The 7,363-nt window shown below is 38.9% G+C and overlaps 1 pseudogene; it reads left to right on the forward strand.

The window, feature by feature from the left end:
- Window positions 1–653: 653 nt before the first annotated feature.
- Window positions 654–1,101, forward strand: LOC142840802 (peptidyl-prolyl cis-trans isomerase NIMA-interacting 4 pseudogene; annotated as a pseudogene).
- The last annotated feature ends 6,262 nt before the right edge of the window (window positions 1,102–7,363 follow it).

Raw genomic sequence — 7,363 nt, forward strand, 5'->3', positions numbered from 1 at the left:
ATCCTACCCAAACAGTTCCAACAACTCCATTCAAATATTTGAGTCTATGGGAGATATTCAAACCACAACACTCAAGGTTCTTTGGCATTAACACACTTGCATACATACCTGCACATAGAAACATATATGTGCACATGCACACATGTGTGCACACACAAACAAACACTTACACACTCATATTTTTTTTATAAAAAACCTGAACTGATGAAGCATCTAGAGAAAAAAATTATAGAGGAACACTGAGATGTAGGTAGAGATGCGAACTTTTTGAATAGAACCCACTAGCCTAGGAAACGTTCCCCAAGAATTGACCTATGAGATTACATGAAAGTAAAAGGTTGCTGCACAGCAGAGGAAGCTGACACCGCAACAGGACAATATTTCTGCCAGCTTATCTCTAAATAAGAGGTACATAGCTAGAATATATGAAGAGCTATAAAAGTCAAACCCCAAGCTTAGGCAGGTTGGATGCTCAACTTACTAGACCTGGATGGAGGTGGGGGTTCCTTGGACTTCCCACAGGACAGGGAACCCTGATTGCTTTTCGGGCTGGGGGGAGACTTAATTGGGGGAGGGGGAGGGAAATGGGAGGCGGCGGCGGGGAAGAGACAGAAATCTTTAATAAATAAATAAATAAAATAAATGCCAAAAAAAAAAGTCAAACCCCAATGCCGCCGAAGGGGAAAAGTGGTTCTGGAAAAGGGGGGAAAGGAGGTGCCACTTCTGGGAGTGACAGTGCTGACAAGAAGGCTCAGGGCCCTAAAGGTGGTGGCAGTGCAGTAAAGGTCAGACACATTTTCTGTGAAAAACATGGCAAAATCATGGAAGCCATGGAAAAATTAAAGTCTGGAATGAGATTCAATGAAGTGGCCACACAGTACAGTGAAGATAAAGCCAGGCAAGGGGGTGACCTGGGTTGGATGACCAGAGGGTCCATGGTAGGACCGTTTCAAGAAGCAGCATTTGCCTTGCCTGTAAGTGGGATGGATAAGCCTGTGTTTACAGACCTACCAGTTAAGACAAAATTTGGATATCATATTATTATGGTTGAAGGAAGAAAATAAAAGCACATGAAAGACTGAAAAAAAAAGAAATCCAAAACTTTCTATCAATAAATGAGCCAATGAACTGAGCAGTTTTCAAAAGAAGAAACACAAATAGACAAATAACTACTATCTTTAAAAGTGTTCGTCTGTAGCCATCAGGGAAATGCAAATTAAAACTACTCTGAGATTCCATCTCACCTTTGTCAGAATGTCTATCACCAAGAAAATAAAGGGCAAGTTCTGGCAAGCATGTGGAGAAGGAGAAACCCTTATCTAGTGCTGGGGGGAATGTAAACTGTTACAGCCACTATGGAAATCAGTGTGAGAGTGTCTATAAAAAAATAAAAATAGAGCTGCCATATAAACCAGCAATACCACTTCAGGATATATGCCTAAAGAACTCTATAGCCTACTGCAGAGATACTTGCTCATCCATGCTCATTGTCATTCTATTCGCAACAGCCAGAACATGAAAAGAGCCTAGTTGTCCATCAACTGATAAACGAATAATGAAAATATGACACATATAGACTGTGGAACACTAGTCAATTATAAAGAAAAATGAAATTACTATGATTTCAAGAAAATGGGTAGCTCTGCAAATTATTAAATGAGATGACTCCAGTTCAGAAAGACAAATACTTCATGTTCTCTTTTATGTGAGGATCCTACTTTCTATTTTTATATATGTATATTTATGGGACAGTTAATATGAGAATAGGACATGAAACTATAAAAAATACCATAGAGCAGGGAAGATGAGTTTAAGCAAGAAGGGTGCAAAAAGTATAACAGAATACATATGACATGAAAGGGAAATACTGAGGATACAAGGAGGGGCTGGATGAGATAGATGGGTGAGGAGCAGTAGGCAACACGGATTAACCAAATCAAAGTCTACTCTAAAATTCCATTAAAAAATCCGTTATACTTTTGATGGCTTAAAAAAACATTTTAAAGCTTAAAGAAGCACCAAAGAAATTCCACTGTAAATACGCTGAAAGGAGATAGCAGTTGGGTGGACGGATTCTTCATTGTAACAAGTAATTTTAAAGAGCTCTAAATTGTCGATTGGGGATTAACGTGGTATTATTTCTGAACTGACACAGGTTGTTGTCTCTATTTTGTTTGAATACTGCACTCTTTGTGAGCAAATTAGCCATGGGCATGGCAAAATACAGAAATTCAAGGGCAAAACGGTGTACTGAATGCCTTTGATTTTATGCCTGTTTAAAAATTGCTATTTCTTCTAACCCCAACAACCCTGTGTTATTGAGACCATTACAGATAGTCTCCAATTTGCTATGGCTTGACTTCAGTTTCTCAGCTTTATAATGGTACAAATTTGATGCATAGTCAGTGAAATCATACTCTGAATTTTGATGTTTCCCTGGGCTAGTGAGGTGTAATAGTGTGCTTTCCCCGTGCTGAGCCCTGGCAGTGAGCCACGGCTCCCAGGCAGCCACACGATCATCATAGTAAACAATACATACTCTGCACTGTGTATGTTGAGTCCATCCAGCGCACTTTTAATTACTCTTTCAATTTCTTACAGGGTGCTTTGTTTTGTTTTATGGGTGGAAGGAGAAATTCCCTCCTGAGTCAAGAAGCGTTTATATTATTTGTCTTTGTAAATAAGGAAACAAACCAGGGAGTTTTAATGTCCTTTTTATTTTCTTGCATTATTATTTTATTTTATGCGTCTGAGTTTTACCCACATGTATGTCTCTGCACTGTGTGAGTACAAAGCCAGTGGAGGTTAGGAGTCAGATCCTTTACAACTGGAGGTGCAGATGGTTGTGAGCTGCCAAGTCGGCACTGAACTTGAACCTGGGGACTCTGGAAGAGCAGATAGTACTCTTAACCACTGAGCCATCTCTCCAGCCTTTTAAACATCATATAACCAGTAAGGGGCAGAACCTGAATTAAGAAAACAAACATCACCTTTAATCTCAACACGTAGAAATAATCACTCTGTTATTTGGTATATAACGCATTTTCATTTTTTCCAGGTGTTTAAGAAACCATAATTCTTGAGTGACTGTTACCCACAAATTAAGAAATGATAGATTATCTGGCCTCATGTTTTAGAGGTTTCAATCCATCATGGCTGGGAGGGCCTGGCAGGGCAGTGCAGCTCACATCATGACAGTCAAAAATTAGGATGAGGCCAAAGGAGAGAAGGGCATAGACAGGATACCTCAAGAACTTGGCTTTTAGTGACTACTGCCTCCATCTAAGCCCGATCTCCTAACGCGCCTCTCAAAACAGTTCCACAAGCAGTGGGCCCAGCCAACAGTATATGGGACCATGGAGGATATTTTCAAAATGTAACAGTCAGCCTACCAGGGTGTTTCACAACACTGTCCACAACAGCCAAGCTACCAAGTCAGGCCAGATTCCCATCAAATGTAAAATAAAGAAAATATAACACACAGACTCACAGACACAGACACAGACACAGACACAGACACACACACACACACACACAGAGAGAGAGAGAGAGAGAGAGAGAGAGAGAGAGAGAGAGAGAGAGAGAGAGAGAGATGGGGGAGCGAGGGAGGCAGGAAGAGAGAAATACCATTCAGGCTTAAGGAAGAGCTAAAACTTTTGATGCAAAGAAATGAATGTAACTAGAGATTGCGGGAAATAAACCAGACTCAGAAATTCAGCTACCGTACATTTTCTTTCCTGTAGAATCTAGAAAAAGAAGACTGGAAAGTTGAAAAGGCATTAAAGAGGAAAGGGCCTGTGATCACAGTGAAGACGAAAGCAGGATAAAAGAGACTAACAGGGTGGGTGGATAGAATCAAAATATATCCATGAGTGAATATGTCACAAGGAACTCATTATTTTTAAAATTGATACGCATTAAGAAGTGTTTTAAACTTCTAATGTTTCTTGGAAAAGCAGTAGCCTCGTTCAAGTGATGATTCCGATCCATTAACTATATAAGCTTTCACTTAGAAATTTTTAATGTCAAATAATGTTTTCTAATATAGAATATATTTACTATGGAGGGCAAATCAGTGCAAAGTTCACAGCTATTCTTTCCCATCAAAATCTGCTGTAGCTTCTTCTATGCATGTCTAAGTTTTAGTTACTTGCTTTACCCCATCTCATAGATTCTCGAATTAAGAAAATTTTCATGCAACACTTTTCCTTGAGCCGGGATCTAAAATGTAGTAAAGACTTCCATTGGTAGAAATAATTGGTCAGGGAACAGTGATGCTTATTATTTCTAATATCAGGCTGTATCACTGTGTATTATTGTGTACTATTATTTAATTACATATACAATATCATATTAGGATCTATGTTTGATACATAAGATCTTGCTAAATAGCTTGGCTTGGAAAAACTCATGGTACTCCAAATGTTTAGATTAGAAGCATGTACCTCATCCTTAGCCCAATACAGGAACTTTATACTCACAGTTCTTAATTACTATGGAAACCATTGCTGGATAGGTTTTTTTGTTCCCATTTTATGAAAGGGAAGCTTAATTGATTCAGGGAAACAGTTTATCATAGCCACTAAGACCGGTGCTCACAGATTATTAGAGATGGGTTGATCAGGATATCAGAATTAGCCAGTAAGGGCTAGAGCTAAAGGGCCAAGCAGTGTTTAAAAGAATACAGTGTCCGTGTAATTATTTCGGGGCATAAGCTAGCCGGACGGCCGGGGTGCTGGGGATGCAGCCCCACTGCTCCTATTTCAACAGTTTGTCAAACTCTACTTCTAACCACTGTGAAATATTGCCATATTGTTAGGGATTGAGGATTCACAAGTAGGGTATAGCCAAGATGTTTTCCTTATTTTCTTAGAGGCTATATATCAAAGTTTCACTCTTAACAAGTCAAAAGAATGTTGAGAATGGTATTCATATGCAAAATGGCATTCGTGTGATTGGGGAGAGAAAGGAAACTCAGAGTTAGATGGGAAAGAAGGAAAGGGAAGGGAAGGGAAGGGAAGGGAAGGGAAGGGAAGGGAAGGGAAGGGAAGGGAAGGGAAGGGAAGGGAAGGGAAGGTAGAGGCAGTTGATATGGGAAGAATTGGGGGAGGGGTGAATATATTTAAAACACAGTGTATGAAATTTTCAAAGAAAAAAAGATATTGTTTAAATATATAATGATTTTAATTCCAGTTATGGATACAATCTATATTAGCTAATTTTATATCCTGTAAGTGCTTTCAAGTGAGAGGCTTTCCTGAGTATCTGCTTTGGTCCTTTGTTGATGTTCTTGGTTTTGCTGAAGTGTGCTTGATCCCAAAGCTGTGTTACTTTGAAGCAGTTTTTATAACTTCCATTGGACTTTTCTACTAGCCCTCAACTTCATATATGAATTAATTCACTTGCGGTATTGGAAAAAAATGTTCTCTACCAAAAATGTTTCTATCTATATCAATACTATATGTATATAAGTACATGGACAGACACGGGGCTGCCTGTGGACAAATAGGTATTCATTTGTGTGTGATTGTATGTATGATTGCATGGGAAGTATACACGTATACATTTGGTATATCTGTTATAAAAATCTATTTTTCTATAAGAATATATATTAAGGGTTAAATGTGATTATAATTCACAGATATAGAGATTGTTTTTGAATTTTTCTATGAAAGCAATGAATTTTTCAATTTTTCTTAATATTTATACTACTTAAAATCAGCACAAATTAAAATCAGGAAAACAAGCTTATTGGATTTTGACTTGGATGAGAAAAGCCACTCTGTTGGTTAGAATCTAGGAATAGGAGAACAGAGGCTGTTCAGGGACCAACATTTAACAAATATTCACTTAGCCATTTGGGGTTATTTTGCAGCACGGGCTTATCCAACTGTGAGATTGAATCTGCGTTCTTTAAAAAGATTTCCTCCTCTAGCCATACTGATGCTACTTTTTTTCAGAGGGTACAAAAGAGGAATGAGAAGAAGAAAAGGTCCATGCTTCCTAGTTCCAGTATGTTCCATGGGACAATTAGCTTCCATAGTGTTCAGCTTCTGTACTGTGGGTGGTTAGCTTCTAGACAAAAGCTTCCTCTGGCCACACCTCTCTTAGGTGGTTTTGTGATCAGTTACTACAAAATGTTCAAACCCTTGAAGTCCAGCAAGAGTAGGCTTCTGGGAATGTTCAAAGTGGTTTTCTGGCAAGTTTTCTGAGTAGGCAAGCAAATTAAATGTTTGTCTATTCAGTTAGCCATAGCTTTACCTTTTCCATCAGTGTCTGGATCTCAGTGTTGGTGCTGTGGGGTGTAGATCCAAAAGCAGAGGTAGAGAAATTCTCCCTTTCACTATATCTCAGCCATAAGGATAGTGTGTGTGTGTGTGTGTGTGTGTGTGTGTGTGTGTGTGTGTGTGTGTTTAAAATTACTGGGTCAGTTGTTTCTCATAATTAGACCCAGACTGATACTGATAACCTGGGTGTCTAGGTGTATCCAGCAGAGAGGCTCCTTCTTTGGCCATCAAAGCAAGGAAACAACAACGGGAAGATCTATGTATATCTTTCTAACAGGTGTGGAAGTGCTGGATCAAAAGTGGGTGCATAATCTAGGAATAAGTATCACTGTTCTTTTCTTAGTGGCTATGATAAACTGTTTCCCTGAATCAATTAAGCTTCCCTTTCATAAAATGGGAACAAAAAAACCCTATCCAGCAATGGTTTCCGTAGTAATTAAGAACTGTAAGTATAAAGTTCCTGTATTGGGCTAAGGATGAGGTACATGCTTCTAATCTAAACATTTGGAGTACCATGAGTTTTTCCAAGCCAAGCTATTTAGCAAGATCATATGTATCAAACATAGATCCTAATATGATATTGTATATGTAATTAAATAATAGTACACAATAATACACAGCGATACAGCCTGATATTAGAAATAATAAGAATAGTCAGTATGTACAGAACACTACCCTTTAGTAGGTGCAAAGAGAACATGGAGAAGCTAGAGTTTCTCTTTCATTTCAGAAATAGCAACTTCAGCAACCTGTGAGGTGAGGAAGAGTCAGGATGAAGTCCAGGCAGAGGTGAGGAAAGCAGCATGGGCCCTGGTAAGTCCTGACAACTCACTGGGCTTATAGGTGAAAGGGAATAGACTTAACTGGGAATGGCCGCATCTGAAAACTGATAGCATAATGACCCTATGATGCTGACAATTACGCCTCCCATTGCTCTGTGTGAGCAGACTAACTCTAATTCAACTCTAATTCAGATTGCCTTCACTCTTAAGGACATCCAAGAGCACTCATTTGTTACTCGCACATGAGAGGTTGTGTATGGTGGGAGAATGGTATCTAAGTTGTATTTCTGCCAT

This window comes from Microtus pennsylvanicus, chromosome X (assembly GCF_037038515.1).
Source record: "Microtus pennsylvanicus isolate mMicPen1 chromosome X, mMicPen1.hap1, whole genome shotgun sequence".
NCBI classification, from domain to species: Eukaryota; Metazoa; Chordata; class Mammalia; order Rodentia; family Cricetidae; genus Microtus; species Microtus pennsylvanicus.